The following is an 18,526-nucleotide window of genomic DNA, read 5'->3' as shown; positions in this document are numbered from 1 at the left end:
CCGGGCCCGGAATGGGTAAATCTTCAAAGAATATAAAATGAGGATTTTGAGGAGTAAGAGGAGGAACACAGTGATGTTCAACGGGCTTAACTTCCTTTTGGAGTGCCAAAAATGTTTTGAAGCCAAATGGAGGTGGTGGTTGATACTGAAATGCTCGTTTTGACAGGCTAATGTTATGTTTTTTGAGTTTTGGGGCACATTGATGGAATATGTAAGGACCCCAGAGATCAGTGGAAGAGAAGATGTTTTAGAATATGAGATCCAGCATTAAGTTTATATGTAGATGGGAGAACAGCCACTGAAAGCAGAGGGATGGCTGCTTCTCTGAAGCATGTAGTCACCTGAACGCCTGAGCAAACCGATATTGTGAGCAGGGGACATCCGTGTGGAGATGTTGCTGTGAGCTGTCTGTTCTTTGCAGTTCATGTTAGAGATGTTTCTTCAGTCCAGTCCCCATGCGATTTGTGAAAGCCATATTTAGTTCCAGAAAATTATTTTAGTTCAAGAAAAGATTCCGCGTACTGCTATTAGGAATCCTAGCAAAAGGGAGAATTTTATGTTTGACACAAATAGCTGAGCTCATTTCTTAATAACTAGAAGCTCTTCATATAGACTTGTGCTCTATTTTGCCTGCTTTATTCTCAGGAGCCTCTATAACTATAGAAAATAAGCATCTCACTTTTCCACCTTGCTTCTAGCCGACTGAGTCATGTTTCCTGCAGAGGATATGCTTGGAGGGGGGCTGCTTCTGCAGCCAAACTTACACTCCCTGAGAATTTTTCTCAAGTGACTGGAACCTTTTCTTCAGGCTAATCATCAAGGGCCTGCTTTATCTCTTGATGTTCCCAAAAGACATAGTCATAGCCAAGATTAATGATTTCATAATTTTAAAAATATGTTTGAAGGGCTTTTTTTAAAAAAAAGAAAAACGGGATATTCTTTCAAAACTGTTGTAATACAGGTTTGTCCTAGCAGAAATATCATTTACTACACCAAACATACTATAAGTTTGTAACACTAAATAGCAGTACCTCTGAAAAACAAAATTTTATAGTTATAGATCAAATTATAAGTTAGAAAAGATTGTTCCTTATCATAAGACCGCACATGGTAGTTGATCAAAGTATATTTATTACTGTTCTCTTGTATGACCATCAAGCTCCTAGCTTCAGCCTGGCCCAGAAATGGCTGTTACAGTCATTAAGGGAATGAATCAGTAAATGAAGGGTCTCTTTTTTCTCCTCTCTTTCACCCTGCCTTTTAAATAAATACATCTTACAAAAAAAAAAATTAGTACATGGTTGCTGCAATCTGAGAAATAGGTGAATCAGGAACTAATAACTAATGATAGAGTACACTAACCAAAGATGCTGTTCAGATCCTGTTGGAAATGTCCTTAATTTACACCCATTTTGTCTCATTTCTCTTGTTAATTTATTGTGTATGTAGATGGCATTAGGCTATACTTGAAGAGATAAGACTTGTAAAATCTAAATTATCCAGAAATATTTGAACTGCAGTTTAGTTAAAATACAAAAGAGCCATTTTTAAAAGTAGGTGTGTGTGATCAGCATCTCACTCTGCCAGGAGATTATATCATTAAATGCCTCTTTAAAGTAGCTGTTATCACTAAAACAATGTGACTTTTGAGGTCATTAAATGAAAAATCTGATCCCTGTAGTCTACTAAAGTTAGCATTGATATTTTGGTATATGTTACAGTTTTTTCAATAGACTTTACAGCAGTTTTAGGTGGATAGCAACACTGAGTGCAGAAGCAGAGTTCCCATATATCTTGTTTCCACATATGGCATAGCCTACCCCACGCTGGCATCCAACCACAGATTTAGAATTTTCAATGAGACTTTACACACAGAATGTTCAATGCCTCCATTTCCTGGTAAAAATAAACAAGTTGAAAGATGATCATAATGTGCCCCAGTTGCAGCTCAGATGGAGTCCCAACAGTTCAGCATGATGGAAACTTCTCTCACAGATGAAGTCTTGTCACTCTGCCAGGGCCATAAAAAGCAGCCCTTGTCATACATTCCACAGAGGCTTTCCCAGGTGAGGTGTTACAGTTGCTTTCATCCCACAACCTTCCCTGCCAGATGTAAACTGTCAAGAACCTTTTTCCTTAAATAAATGATGAGAAGAAGTTGGATGAAACTAATTGCAAAGAACGCAGCATTTACCTGGTGCAGCTTTATGATCCACTAACCATGGTTTGAGACTTTTGGCTTAAATGCAGTTTAATTATGCATGTTACATGGGGTAACCCAACCTTGCTTCATTCAATCTCTGTGCCAATTTTTAAATTTTATTTTATTATTTGAAAATTTGTGCTATAGAGACAAAGAGAGACAGAGAGAGATTTTCCATATGCTGGTACACTTCCTAGATGGTCATAGTGGCCCAAACTGGGTTAATCCAAAGACAGGAGCCAGGAACGTCTTCTGGACCTTCCTTATGGGTGCAGGGGCCCAAGGACTTTGAGTTATCCACTATTGCTTTGCCAGACCATAAACAGGGACCTGAATCAGAATTATAGCAGGAAGGACTCAAACTAGTGTCCACACGGCATGTCAGCACTGTAGATGGAAGCTTAGCCTCCTGTGCCACGGCACCATTTCCCTGCCACTGGATCAGTTTTTAGCGGGTACAATTCAGCACAAAACATCTAATTCTGAGAAAATTAGCAGAAATATTATGTTTTGATTCATTGATTCATTCTGTGTTATGTACATGCTCTCAGCCAGATACAGTAATCAGTACATCAGAAATCATGCTTGTCTAGGAGAAGCTCAATCTAATGTGGCTCAGTGGGCTGATATTTCTTCTAAATGACAGTTGGCAACATCTGCAGACATCTTTTGGTTCTCACAAAAGGGGAAGATACTTCGGAATCCAGCAAGACAGAACCAGGGAATGTCTCTAAATATCCTGTAAGACAAGGACCAGTACCGACAACAAAGAATTATCCAGACTCAAATTTCAGTAGTGCTGAGGTATGAGACACTTTGATCATTGAATGGAAATACATTATTCACACATTTGCTGAACAGTAAATTCTCCCTGAAGAATTCACTCACCAGCAATTCTCAATTAAAACGAAGTGCCTGATTTTTATTTAGTAGAATATTTTAAGCCTTTGGCGATGAAGTGAATTAAAAATGTTATCTCACAAAACAATAAAATATCAAGTTAAAAATAAAGTGTTTGAGGTTAACAAAAATATCTCAAATGTCAAAATCAATCATCAAAAGATAGAGGAGTGCAGAAGGCTTAATGTAAAGGCATATGAGAGCATAGGGAGAAGGGAAGGGAGCAATAGGCATGGTATAAGATGAAAATATAGTGTGATGGCCCTAAGGAAAAATGATACAAAGGTCTGAAGTCACCTCAGATGAGGTTTCTTGGGGACCCCCCTCCCCGACTGGAGCACTGGACTCAAAACTCTGGCTACAGGGAATGAATTGGGACTGGGCCTCCTCACTTCCTGATCCCTGGGCGACATGACAGTCCATGCATTGAGGCTTTCAGAGGATGTTGAATACCACATCAGAGGATGGAGGGCAGAACAGGTTGGACAACTCTCCTGGCCAAGCTTTGACAGCAAGTGTCTGGCTAAGTAGATGCACTAAAGTGCACTATGTCAGTCAATGGACCTTGGAAAGATTTCCTCAGCCGTAGAGCAATGAAACCAACAACGACTTGGAACTATTGAAATCACTTAAGCAGTATTCTTGGAACATTCTTCACGCCAGGGTTTCTAGGATGACATCAAGTGTCCATCCCCATCCCCAAGTTCTGATATTGTTTGGCAACTGTGACTGACCCCTACTCCTTCCTGCCCCATGAATACAAGAGAAAAAGGGAAAAAAATAGGAAGCATTTGTTCCACCCACCTTCCCCCCCCCACCTCAACCCTCCCTATCCTAATCAATGGTCCACATGGGCATATATCCTTCTCAAATATGTACACAACATCAAAAATAAAATAATTTTTAAAAAGTGGTACAATTGCAGCCAGTATGGATGACAGTGTTAAACTGCCAGCTGTAACACCAGCATCTCATACTGAAGGCTGTTCAAGTCCCAGCTGGTTTGCTTCAAACGCAGCTCCCAGCTAGTGCCTCTGGGAACCCAGCAGCAGATGATGCAGTGCGTTGCCCCTGCCATCTACATAGGAGCCCAGATGCAGTTCCTGGATCCTGGACTTAGTCTGCACCAGCCCAGCTATGGCAGCCATTTGGGGAGTGAACCAACAGATGAGTCTCTCTATATATATTTCCCTCTTTCTCTGTGACTTTGCCTTTCATATAAATAAAAGAAATATTTACAAAAAAAATTAGTACAGGGCCTGGCGCAGTAGCCTAGTGGTTAAAGTCCTCACCTTGAATGTACCGGGATCTCATATGGGTGCCGATTCTAATACTGGTGGTCCTGCTTCCCATCCAGCTCTCTGCTTGTGGCCTGGGAAAGCAGTCGAGGATGGCCCAAAGCTTTGGGACCCTGCACTTGTGTGAGAGACCCAGAAGAGACTCTGGGCTCCTGGCTTCAGATTGGCACAGCACTGAGCACTGCAGTTACTTGGGGAGTGAATCAGAGATGGAAGATCTTCCTCTCTGTCTCTCCTTCTCTCTGTATATCTGACTTTCCAATAGAAATAAAAAATAAAGTAAAAAAATTTAGTACAGCCATTATGAGAAGTAGTATTAAAGTGTCTAAAAAATAAAAACAGAAATGACATAATTGAGCAATCACCCAGTTGGATATAAAGTCAAAGGAAATTAACTCAGTATGTCTGCACTCCCATCTGGCTGCATTATTCACACTAGTCAAGATATAGAATCAATATAAGTATCAACAGATAATAAGGGGTGGGATATTAGTCATCCTTTAAAAAGAAGAAAATTTTGCCATTGTGGCATATGGATGAACCAAGAGGATACTTATTTGTGGAATCTAAAAATATGAGCTTATACAATCAGTATAATGATGGTTACTAGTGCCCAGGGATTTTTATGATCTTGGTTGAAGGATACAAAATTTCAGTTAAGAGAAATAAATTTGAGATATTTTGTACAATATGGGCACTACGGTTAATAACAATGCATTGTATTCCTCAAAATTGCTAAGAGTAGAGTTTCGAGTATTCTTGTCACACACACAAATGGTAAGGGTGTAAAGTAAGGCAAACATTAACTTTACTTACTCATTCTACACTACATATCTATTTTAAAATAATGTGCACAATTAAAAGATATAATTTTACTTGTTAATTAAAATACAAAGCTTTAAAGATTTTGAAGAAAAAATTACTATAACTTGAATATGGACTGTATACCACACGATACTGAGGAACTCAAGTCAAATGCATTTGATTGATGTTTTGTGGTTATATAAGAAAACATCACTGGTCACAGGAGATACAGAAAAAAAGGGGGAAAGATATGATTTGTACCATTTTTTAAAAGTTCAGCAATTATAACAGTGGTAATAATATGTGCCATTTTAAAAAAAAGATTTATTTTTATTGGAAAGGCAGATATACAGAGAGGAGGAGAGACAGAGAGGAAGATCTTCCATCTGATGATTCACTCCCCAAGTGACCACAACAGCTGGTGCTATGCCAATCTGAAGCCAGGATCCAGGAACTTCTTCCAGGTCTCCCACGTGGGTGCAGTGTCCCAATGCATTGGGCAGTCCTCAACTGCTTTCCCAGGCCACAAGCAGGGAGCTGGATGGGTAGCGGGGTTGCTGGGATTAGAATCAGCACCCATATGGGATCCTGGCACATTCAAGGTGAGGACTTTAGCCGCTAGGCTACCGTGCCAGACCCAAATATGTGTATTTTTTAACTACATGTGTCCACACTTATAAAACAATTGGAAAATCTAGAGTAAGAGTTGGAAAAGTTTATTAGACATTTGTTGACAGTTCTGTAAATCTGATTTTTTTCAAAATAAAGAAGATCAGAATTGCATATAGGCCTAAAGCACTACGGGAAAAATTAACTTAGGCTGAGTAGTTGCTTCAGTGCCTACAGCACAGAGTGAAGGTTTCCTGGTATGGAAATTAGTGCTTTGCCACCTACAATAAGCATGATTTACTGATGTGGCTATAGAAAGGTCCCTGTGTGAGGTGGAAGAATGCCATTAACCATGACTTTGTTACTCAGTAACACATGCCAGGGCTACATTTGGAATGATAGCCTGTACAGCTCAGATGGGGAGAGTCTAGCTCCATGTTCCAGCTGACAGGACCACATCTAGTAGATTATCCCTATACTGTCAAGGAAAGAAAAAATTGCACTTATCCATTCTCTCTGGAATTCTTCAATGGAAGAATATGGTCAAAGCAAAAGTCTAGGGCTTTGGTGTGGGGGTGGGGAAACCTACATTATTATTTTTCTATCCCTTATCTAAAGCTCTGAAAGCATTTTGACTTGCCACCTGGTCCTACTTCTCTTCAACTCATTGTTTGAATTTTTTGTGCTATGGGATTTCTAATTACTCTATTTGTTCACAGTTTTCTTTGTCCCCAGTCCTTGAAACTCTAGATACTCCACTGAAGTCTAAAATGACTTGACACTATTATAAATTCTTATTGTCTCATAATAGAGAGGAAATAACAATTTATCTTCATCACAGCTCAACTTTAGAATTTCATTAATTCATTGATTCATCTGCTCATGTAACAAATCTTTAGTGAGTACCAAGCCCAATGCTTCAGCAGCCTTTAATCACCTCAGTAAATGCATCTATCATTCATCTTGAGGTAGGGAAGGATCATTCTTTATTCATTTCTTCGTCCATATTTAATTACATCAAGTGCTTCCAGCTATGCTTACAAAATACTGCTTGCATCCAGCCACTTGTCACAGGAGGAGGAGGAGGAGAAAGACTTTCTAAAACTAGGGAATCAGATGGTTTATTTGCTGTTCTCAAAACCATCACATTTTTCTTATTGCAGTTTCTCCCTGGGGCAAGAGTATACTGATCCGTACCTTCCTCTGCTTCTGCTTAACCCCAGCTCACAAGACTCCAGACACACTAGTTTTCTGCTCTTCCTGCATCATTCCCAGCTCTCGCTGCCTCCACCTTTGCACCTGCCATTACTTCTTCTTCCACTGTTTCTGCAGTGTTCTGACACTATCTCCTTAGAGAAGTTTTCCTCAATCCAGTCTGCCTAGGTTACTGCACCATCCCTTACACACACATATCATCCCACTACTTTTAATTCTGCCTTGCTGTATACATTTTAACCATTCTTCTTATCACTCATTCAAAACGTAGTGCATACATCTGTTTTATCATCAGAGCAACCATTCAATGAATGAGGCAGAGACTCTTTCCGTCTGGTTGTTTACTGCATTTCCAGCACCTGGATCCAGGCCTAAAGTACAGGAGCGCAAGGAACATTTACTGCTGGATGGAATGGCTGGTAAATGCTCTCTGACAATTTTTCATACAGCTTCCCTTCTCCACAGCAGTTAGCCTACAGTAAATGCATTAGAGTCATTATCCTCAACTTTCCAGAACTCTCACTGTTATGGCTCCCTTCTCCTCCTAGCATCCTTCAAAGACTGGAGATACGAAAAGTCAGAGAAAGTGAGAGTTTGGGAGAGACATTCCTTTTACAGCATTGGCATTTCACATTGGCAGCAGAATAAGTGTATGAACACATAAGATTATCTAAGGTGATAGCAGACGCGACTGTGACAAAGAATACCTTCTCTCCTGGGCTATCACTTTGTCTGAAATTCTACTCTTAAGGACTAAATTATTAAGACAGCCGCATCCAAATATTGATTGTTCTTCAATTATTCACAACATTAACAGTTCTTTAAGGGATGGTGTCAGTCTCTGCCCTCAGTGCCTAACACATCCCTTACACATAGAGGTTTTCAATAAATAAATGGATTCTCCTCTCTGAGTTTACTTGCTCCTTCTCCTTGCTACTCACTTAAATCTCTATTCTGCATGCTTTGCCTTTTCCACTCCAAACTCTGTCCTTTTTCAACTTTAATCATACTCCTGGACTTTTTCCCGAAATACATTTTCTAGCTACTGGTTAACAGCAAAGACCTTGCCAGCTGAGATGAAGGGCACAGATGCTGTTGTCAGATCTAATCCCTGGAGCCTCACATTTCAACTTGCCAAGAAACTATGTTCAGCCTATGTGTTCCATATGTATCAGCCTGGTTTCCCAACCAGAACCCTCTAAACCAGGGTGGCCTTTCAATTGTCTTGCATATAATTTTCAGACCCAGGTTTATAACTGCTCACATATTTTTTCACTCCTTTCTGCTGCCCATGGAAATGGCATTCATTCTTCAGGGTTTGGATCAAGGAACAAATCCACCATTAATCCACCACAGACCATGCCAAGCTAATTCATCTCGCCTCTGAAATCGTACAGCTGTATTAGTAGCACTTGCGTGAACACATAATTACATGTCATGCATAATAATTAATTATTCTTGTGTGTCTTATTGCTCCATCTTGAATTGTGTAAGGAGGGAGTGTGCTTTTCTATTTCTCATCTATTTATTTAGCATTTCATAGAACCCAACTGATTGCTTTAACTCAAAGCTACTGGTTAGGTAGTACTAGTTGAACTGAGTCATCCCTTAAATACACACAATTACAGGAGCGATGCGGCTCTTTTCACAAAGTTTTGTCCAAAGTTATAGATAATTTCTGGCACTTGTTATCCACAGTGGGGTGTTGCATTAAAGAGGGATGGAATTGGCATTATGATACCTGTATCGAACTGTTGCCTGTAATGCTAGCTTCCAAGATGAGCACAACTCATGTTCGGATGCTCCACTTCTTAACTGACTCCCAGATAAGATTCAGGGAAAAACAGGTGGAAGATGGCCCAACTGTTTGGGCCCCTGCCACCCATGTGGAAGACCTAGATGAAGCTTCTGGATTCTGCCTGGCCCAACCTCAGATATTTTGGCCACCTGAGAGGTGAACCACTGTATAAAAGATCAATATTCTCTCTCTTCCTCTCCAACCCGCTTCCAGTTTCTGTAATTTTGCCTTTTAAAAAATATGCATATTAAAGAGTAATGAAAGCTGACATACATTGTGACAGAGATCTCTCTCTCAACTCAGTCCTCATCAAATATGAATTTCATAAGAAAGTATAGAAAAACCAAATATAGTACTAGGTTAAGCAATTGAATATTTTAAAGCATATTTTTATGCAGAACTTGTCCGAGCAACAAAATTACTTTCCCTTTCAACAACTACATGAAAACTCTTTTCAGATATAGTAAAAAATAACATGACCCTCCACCATTGGATCTATCCATTAGTTATAAGATTAAGTGTTGAATGGCTACTTTCAGATCTGGAATACATGGTCATATTGAAGCAAGGAAACCATCAAAAATGTCTGTGATAACGTCAAAAAGGTTCAAGACCAACTTCACGAGGGTCAGTCATATCAGCAAAGGATAGAACCATATGAGTAAGATTCAGAGTAGTGTTTATAATAAAAAAAAAAAAACCATAATTGGTCAAATACAAAGGCAACTCAGGGGTAGGTATTGTAACCCTCGGGTAAGCTCCCACTTGAGACTCCTACATTCCCATATCAGAATGCCTGGCAGTGATTCCTGTCTCCCCTTCTAATCCAGCTTCTGGGTAATGCATACCCTTAGAGGCACAGATAATGGCTCAAGCACTTAGGCCCCTGCCACCCACATGGGAGATCTGGATGGAGTTGCTGACTCCCTTGGCTTGGCCCAGCCCCAACTGGTGCAGGTGTGTGAGGAGTGAGCCAATGATTAGAAGATCTGTCTGTCTCTATTTCTCTGTATTGCTAATAAACATTAAAAAAAAATTAAAGGTAGAGAATGGGCATTTTGTTAGAAGTTAATACCCGCTTAGACTCAGCCACAACTTTGGCTCCTGATTCCTGATCTGCAGACCCTTTGAGGAAGTGGATGGACACAGCTACTTGAGCCATATGAGAGATTTTAGATTGTGTTCCCAGATCCTTGTTCTGGCTTCAGCCCAGCCCAGTCACCGCAGGATTTGAGGAGAGAATCAGTAGATGTCTCACAAATGAATTTTTAGAAAAAATTTTAAAAATTAAAAAATATTAGCAATTTAGTTATGTTTTACACAAAGTTTATGTAATATGAAAGAGAAAATTCCAGAGACACTTCTGATACTAGACATTTTGCTTGCAATATATTTTACTTATGCTAAAAGTTGGAAGAATCTAAACAAATACAACTAGATAATAAGTCACTTTGTTTTGAAGGAGAATATTTCATTTCCTGAGAATATTATTGCATAATTTTTCCTATATACTCATACACAAGGAATGTTAAAAAGTTCATGGAAATATCTATTATAAGAAACATATACATGGATTTCAAAACTTCACTCCAAGATAAACTTATATTTTCATCCCACTCTGTGAGCACTTTGAGATGCCCTGTTATATAATTTCAATTTGTAGACATCTTATATTTGAAATATTGTCAATCATTACAGTGATCTATAAAATGTTTTCAGTACCTAATACACCAAAATCTCAACTTGATTACATGGCGTAAAAAGTTCAAAAGAGTTTTATTAGTGCAGTCTTTCCAGGGAAACAGTTATGTATTTTTCAATGCAAAATTAATATGCTTCAATAACCACATCTTTTCTTAAGGCATAGTATCATGACTGACTTCTTTTTATATCTTTATGCCAGACCTGCTTATGAACACAGTCTCAACTCAATTGAATAAATGAATGAAAATAAGACTGTTGTAGCATTCGAGTATGTAAAACATTAACAATTTCAATTTCCCTAAACTCTGGGTAGACACTTATTTTCACTTTTTTATGTGTGTGTCTGTTATTAAGTAGTTCACAACTCTAAATAATCTGACTCTTTGTCGGCCCTGGTCTCACAAGGGTTAACTCCACAGCTTAGCTTGTTTCTCTAGGGGTAACAGGATGGGCAATCTTGGCCTGATACATTTAGCCCCTGGCTTGACAGCCAGTTCCCTCTTCCCTGCTTCCCCCTTTTTAAGATGCCCCCAGGGGAGCTTAGGAGTTGCTAGAGAATCGGGGAAAATACTGGGAGGAACTAGGAAGACTATAAAAGAGGCAGGCTAACCTCAAATAAATGGCATTCTCTTTACAAGAATGACCCACTGTGTGTTGTCCTTTTTGTAACCCTAGTCCCTCCGCTCAACTCGGGGTACACGGTGACATGGGCATTGCGGACAACTCTTCTTTCTCTCACTTTCTGCATAAATATACAGAGGACAGGCCACTAACAATGCTAATCATACAATCGAATGCCCATACCTACCAAATAGTTACACTTCAGAAATCCTACTGAGGATTGCAAAGCCATATGACGTCTGTAAAATAGCAACAGTAGGTGTGGAGATTCCAGCTCTACTCATAGGTAGAAGAGTTTGGAGAACACAGATTACTGTGACATTGGTGCCATGCTTGCCCATACCAACTTCCCTCCCCATCCCAATACTAGCAACGTCCTTCATGGGAGATTCCCACAATGTACTCAGCCTGCACTGAAGTAGCCAAATTAGAGAACGAATCAGAGCTCTTAGCTATATAAGACTGAGGAAGATACTTTTAGTTTCATCCTCTCTGAAAGTTGCCATCCAACATACCACATAGAACGGTTAGGATCATCAGTTTCTATAGTAGTTTCTGAAATAAGCTTCACCACCTTGCAGTTCTCTACAGTATTAGAAGTGATATCCCATATACTTTAAAAAGCTTTGAAAAAAGAAATATATGAATATTTTATTTAAAAATCTTTAATTCTAGCCCCTCTGGTATATTCCATCATTTTAAAGCCATCATTTTTAAAAATAGGAGATGAAATTGGTTGGTAATCACCTACTGAATATGCATTCTGTCTTCCTTTCCAATGGAACCAAGATTTTATTAATGATATTGTGCCAACCAAAAAGCTGTATTTCCTGCTCTATATTATAATTAATGATGATATTATAACTAGGTTCAAGATTGTGACAGGTTACTAAGAGATAACCTACAACAATCAAAGAAGAATAGAAGTCATCACACATTCACCTCTCTCTGTGACTTTTTTTGTGGTAGGCTTACTCTTCTGTTTAGTCACCAAACTTTTTCAATAGTGTCCTGCTCAATCATCTGTTTAAAATATTTATTTATTGTTATTGGCAAGGCAGATTTACAGAGAGAAGGAGAGACAGAAAAAAATATCTTCAAACTGCTGGTTCACTCCCCAAATGGCCTCAATGGCTGCAGCTGAACTGATCTAAAACCAAAAGTTTTTCTGTGTCTCCCATGTTGTTGCAGAGACTCAAAGACTTGATCCATCCTCTGTGACTTTTCCATGCCATTAACAGGGAAATGGATCAGAAGTAGAACAGCCAGATACAAAGCAGCGCTTATATGGGATGCTGGCACTGCAAGTTGGAGTATTAGCTTGTTGAGCTACCAAACATCCCCATTTGACTTTTTTTTTTTAATAATTCGGGAGGAAAGTTGTAATTGCTTTACAGATCAGGCTTTCTCCCAAACCACAAAATGAGGATGCCTGCTATTTTGTGGTAGTAGAGAAATATGAGTGGGAGATGTTTAGTACACCAGGAGGAAATCATTCCCACATTCACTTGCTTCTGAAGAGAATTACAGACGACACTAACAGAACACCAGGTCTTTTATACCTATTTTTTTTAATTAACCAGCACCCACAGGGTCCATTCAATGGTCCTAACCTGACATCATTGTGGATTATTCTAATCTTAACACTGCAAATCCCATGCCTGTGTCCAGGAGATCTATGGTCACTATGGCAAAGTATGTTTTGTGTCTTTAACTTGTCCCTAATTCCTGCTTCGTTGTCCCTCATTTCTCTATACTTTCTCTTAGTGTAATATTTAATGAATTATTTAATTCTTTTTTATAAGTCATTTTTAAAAAGATTTATTTATTTTTATTACAAAGTCAGATATGCAGAGAGGAGGAGAGATAGAGAGGAAGATCATCCATCTGATGATTCACTCCCCAAGTGAGCGCAATGGCTGGTGCTGTGCTGATCCGAAGCCAGGAGCAGGAACTTCCTCCAGGTCTCCCACATGCGTGCAGGGTCCCAAAGCATTGGGCCATCCTCGACTGCTTTCCCAGGCCACAAGCAGGGAGCTGGATGGGAAGTGGAGCTGCCAGGATTAGAACCGGTGCCCATATGGGATCCCAGCGCATTCAAGGAGAGGACTTTAGCTGCTAGACCACGCCGCCAGGCCCTGAATCATTTAATTCTTGAACTAATTCTAGCTTGTCTGAAATTAAATAAACAGGGGGCTGGAGCTGTGATACAGTGGGTAAAGCTGCCTCCTGCAGGGTCAGCATTCTGTATGGGTACTGATTTGAATCCCAGTAGCTTCACTTCCAACCCAGTTCCCTGCTAATGTGCCTAGGAAAGCAGCAAAAGATTGACCAAGAGTTTGCACCCCTGCACATTTCTGGGAGACCTGGTTGATGTTCCTGGTTCCTGGCTTTAGACAGGCCCAGCTCTGCCTGTTGCAGCCATCTGGTGAATGAAGCAGCAAATGGAAGATGTCTCTGTCTTTTCCTGTCCTTCTCCCTGTAATTCTACCTTTTAAATAAATAAATAAATAAATAAATAAATAAATAAATAAACCCTTTTAAAAAAGAAATCAAATATATATCTTGAGACAGACATTACATGTTTTGGGACTCCGTTTCCTTTATTTGTTGAAGTAACTAGGTTATCATCCCCTAGTTGGAGACTGTGGTAACAAGTTACCTGTGACACTGATCCTGAAACGCACTTGGTCATGTCTCCCATGTTTGATTCCTGATATTAAAAAAAATACCCATTACTTAGGATGCTGGACTGTCTGACATTATCTGTACCAGCAATGTCAGGACATAATTGACAGACTGATGTGCTTATGACGGCTAATTAAGGAATATAATGCTGTGAAGATGTGGGGTAAAATCAGTTGGAGTGGGTGGGAATTTGGGGAGGGGGTAGGGAAATCCCAGACCCTATAGAATTGTACCATAATAATTGTAATAAGTTAAAAAACCCTATTGCTCACAAGTCCCAAGAAATAATCACCCCCTCTTTCTGTCTTCCTTTGCTTCTCTCAGTCTCTCCTGCCTGCTCTTCTTTCCTTTCCTCTTTCTCCCTTCTTACTATCTTTCCTTCCTTCTTTTCTCAAACACTGAAGAATGTCTGAGGTGTCTGTGCAGATTTTAGTCCATTTTGTAATTGTTTGTCTTTTTGTTAAGTTGTAAGAGTTCTTCATATTTTCTAGACACCTATATCTTCTTTCACAAATAACTTGAAAAAGTCTTTCCTGTTCTGTAGTTGATGCTGCCTTTTGAAGCATTAAAATGTTGCAGTTTGAAGAATTCCTCCTGAATAATCTGTTTTTTTCTTCCTGATTTTCTATGTGTCTCACCCAAGAAATCACTGCCTAATTCAAGGTCATGAAGATTGATGTCTGTTTTCTTCAAGAAGTTTAACAATTCTACCCCTTCCACATTTGGGTTAATTTTTGTCGTTGGTATGAGATTGGGTCCACCTAATTCTATTGCATTTGGAATTGCTCCATTGTCCCACTGTCCCACTGTCCCAATGTCCCACTGTACCACTGTCCCACTGTACCACTGTTGAGAGTTGCTTGGGTTTCTGCTGCTAATTCAGTGCATTTTCTCAGTAAAGGCTCCTAATTTCCCTCTGAATTTCTTGAAATCCCTTGAAATTATGTAGAAAAGTTTTTTCCCCTTCTATCAGGCCACTGGAGAGGGTCCTAAAACTAAGTGACCCATCATAGTCATCATATTTTTTTTAAAAAAAACAACACACCATTAAAAAAAGTAGCAGATGACTTGAATGTTGTTAGGATAAACATTATGTCCAAGAAATTTAATTTCTATGTTCAGGTGAGTGCGTATCTGTGTGTTCATACTCACATGTGTATACATGTGAGGATGGGTTTGAGATAGAAAGTGTATATCCTGCATTTTACCGTTTCTGAAATTACAGATAAATTTGGAAACCATTGACCAGAATACAATCTTGCTCAGAATGGGTGATGCCTAAAATGAAAGAAGGAACAAACTCAAAGAGCGGTCTTATTTACCTGTACATGCACTGGTTGGACAAAGCTGAAACTGGAGGTTCAGATATGAAGAACTCCAGTTCCCTCATCCGCCAAGCTTACAGCAGAATAAGCACTCGGGGCCTCTCCTGCAACACGATTCAGCTTGTTCTTTACCTTAGCACTTTCAGAATATGTGATAATGAAGATAAGAAAATGCTGACTCTCAAGGAGGTGATTGTTTTCCTTTGGCTGCTGGACAAGTGTGACTCCAATTCCAGATAGGCAGTCTGAATGTCAGGGTTTGATTCTTTGATGAGTAGGGTAAATCTTGCCAACTCTCTCCCTTTGGATACACCTGTCAAACAATAATGAACCTCCTTTAAAAGCAACCCTTACCTTAGCAAATGAACACTGTAAAATTGTTTAAAGTAGATACATGGGTACAAAAATAAATGCAGATGTGTCCAGGGAAATATGTAGGAGAAGAAAAGCTTTCATGATTTATGTAACAAGTCACATTAATAGAACATAAACTAGGCATGAAACAGCCACCACATCCACAGTGTGTATCATTGGCATTACTACTTTAGTTAAAAAATATGCTGATGTATAACCTATGACCTTTCAGATAAACAGACTCTAAAAATGCACAAATTAGGGGCAAGTATTTGGCCTAAGAAGACTTGGGACACACAAACCCCATATCAGAGTGTCCATGTTTGAGTTTTGGCTCTGCTTCTGACTCTGGCTTTCTGCTAATGTGCACCCTGGGGAGCAGAAGTGATGGCTGAAGTAGTTACATCCCTGAGACCCACACAGAAGACCTAGATTGAATTTCAAACTCTTCACATTCACCTGGCCCAGGCCTGGTTATTGCTTGTATTTGAGGGAGTGAAAAAAAAACAGATTGGAGCTTTCTCTGTTTGTCTCTTTCTCCCAATAAAATAAATGAATAAATGTTTTTAGAATGCATGTGAGTATTCCATTAACTAACCATTTTTAAAAGGTTATGTATGTATTTGTTCATTTGAAAGGCAGAGAGTGGAGGATTGTCCATCTGCTGATGGTTCACTACTTAGATGGCCCCAATGGCCAGGACTAGACCAAGCAAAAGTCAGAAGCCAAGAACTCCTTTCAGGTCTCCCATGTGGGTGGCAGGGGTCCAGGCTCTTGAACCATCTTCTGCTGTCTTCCCAGGGCAATACAGGGAACTGGATTAAAAGCTGAACAGCTGAGATTCAAACTGATGCTACAATGTGGGATAGCCAGCAGCATTGCAGCTATCAGTGTGAACCCACCATGTCACAGCATTGGTCTCTTCAGTAATTCATCTTTTAGAACTTTAGTTACTGTCAAAAGACCTTAATCAGAACGTAGAATGTGGAGAGGATTGTGAGAGGCTTTGGTGATATTTAGGAACCTGCCAAAGGTTACACACTTCCCCATTTGAGGCTTTTGCTGAAAGTTGGACCCAGTCCTCCAGGCTCTTCTTCCTGTGCTCCTTCTACTTTTTTAGTCCCTATTTCTCCCATTAAATTTATGTGGAAGCTTCTTTCATGAAGTCTCAATTACTGAATCATTCAGTCATTCAAAAATAATCAAATGTCTCCTGTAAGTTAGACATTCTTCTATGATAATGTTCCTACCTTCATGAAGCTTCCTCACTGAAAATTGTTAACGAAAATTAATCATGAAATCTGAGCACCAGAATGGAGTGTGGGTCAGGCTAGGCTGGACCGGAACACAAGCTAGTTCACAGCAGGGCCAGGACTAGAGGCCTGCTGGGCTGGGCTAGGCTGTAGCCTTACCAGCATGAGATGGAATTGGAGGTGGGTCTGGTCCTGCCAGGCGACAGCACCCATTGACAAATGTCAAGGTGAGGCAGGCCATGTCAGACTGGGCCACAGCACCCAACGAGCACACGTGAGACCTAGCAGGTAGGGAAGTAAATTTGCTAGGGGAGCTCCCCTGCTTGATCACCACTCCCACTGGTGAGTGTGAGAGTTGGGACGAGAACAGACCAGGCTAGGTAGGGATACAACACCTGTTGGCCTCACGTGAACTGGATCAGGGGCAGCCAGACTGGGTTGACTGTTCCTACTGGTGCATGCATAAGTCAGAGTGGGTGTAGGTTGGTTGGGCTTTGCCATAGCATCAGCTGGCAGATGCTTGCATGTGGGGCTAATTCTGTCAAGTTAAACTGCAGAACCACCTGGAGAGTGCAAGATCTAGGAGTGGGAGTGGACCCAGTAGGGAAACAGTTGGCACTTCCCTCTTGGGTTGCCACTTAAACTGGTGAGCATGAGAACCAGAACTGGGGTAGGCATGGATAGACAGAGTGGCACCTGCCGGCACGTATGTGGGCCGGATAGTGGGGCTGGTTGGGTTGAACTAAGCTTCAATGCCCATTGACATGTATTAAAGCTGAATGGGATATGGGGCAGACTGGACCAGTCTGCTGTCCATTCTGGCAAGCACGGGAACCAGGGCAGGGGCCAGGCCTGGTGGGGGTTATTATAAGTCACTCCTAGTAAGCTACAGCTTCCATTGGTATGCATGGGGAGCAAGTGTGCAATGGGCAGGATCAGACTGGGCTGCAATATGCATTAGTTTGTGTAGAAGACAGGCTGGAGACAACTGACCCAGCAATTGCAACTAACAGTGTGCACAAAGGCCAATTTGGGTGACGGATTGTGCCATACTCTGTACTGGTATGCACACACGAGAATCAGGTCAGGAATCACCTGAGATTAATTTTCTATGGGAATCCCCCCAACTGAACCACTGGACGCAGAAGTCCAACCATGGAGAAAATTGCAGGTTCCTTGGTCTGACCGTGGAATGCATGTGTCAAAGCTGGGTCTCCTCAGTGGCTTAGATGAAGCACTGGACAGCATATCCAGAAGCACATGGAGGATATGGCAGTACACTGGAACCTGCAGAAGACACCTGGTACCATAGCAGAAGATTGAGGACAGAACAAATCGATCAACTACTCCAGCCAAGTGTTGGCAGTGAATACCTTGGCAAGCAGCATCTCTAAGTCGGATTATGTTAGCCTGTGGAGTCTAGAGAGATTTCATTGTGCTTGGAGTGGCAAGATCAGCAAAATACAGAACTGTTGAACTATGGAAACCTCATGAGCAGGACCCTCAGAGCATGACCCCCCCCCCCCCGGAGACCCTGGGGTGGTGTCAGGTGGCTGTCCTCCATCCAAGGGTGCAGAAGCATTTGGGAAGCTGGGTGTGGCTTCTCCCCTTGTCTCCCTCCTTCTCCCAGATACAGGAAGGGAAAAAAGAGAATGTGGAAATAGTGATCTCACCCACCTTCCTGTAGCCCTTGACCCTTATCACCCTAATCAACTATGTAAAAATCATCAAAATAAAAATAATTATAAAAATAG

At 40.6% G+C, this 18,526-nt stretch overlaps 1 long non-coding RNA gene across 3 annotated transcripts in view; it reads right to left on the bottom strand.

Moving 5' to 3' along the window:
• Positions 1-229: 229 nt before the first annotated feature.
• LOC131480355 (uncharacterized) overlaps positions 230-18,526 on the bottom strand; it is a 108,608-nt gene continuing 90,311 nt past the window's right edge. For 2 of the 3 annotated variants that reach the window (XR_009245426.1, XR_009245427.1), the window contains exon 5: positions 1,615-2,135. This is a non-coding gene — a long non-coding RNA (uncharacterized LOC131480355). Of the gene's footprint in view, positions 908-1,614; positions 2,136-18,526 lie in introns of those variants that run through there. The other variant, XR_009245428.1, reaches the window with a different exon arrangement.

The sequence above is a fragment of the Ochotona princeps genome, chromosome 5, assembly GCF_030435755.1.
Source record: "Ochotona princeps isolate mOchPri1 chromosome 5, mOchPri1.hap1, whole genome shotgun sequence".
NCBI lineage: Eukaryota > Metazoa > Chordata > Mammalia > Lagomorpha > Ochotonidae > Ochotona > Ochotona princeps.
This window is presented reverse-complemented; position numbering and strand designations above follow the sequence as displayed.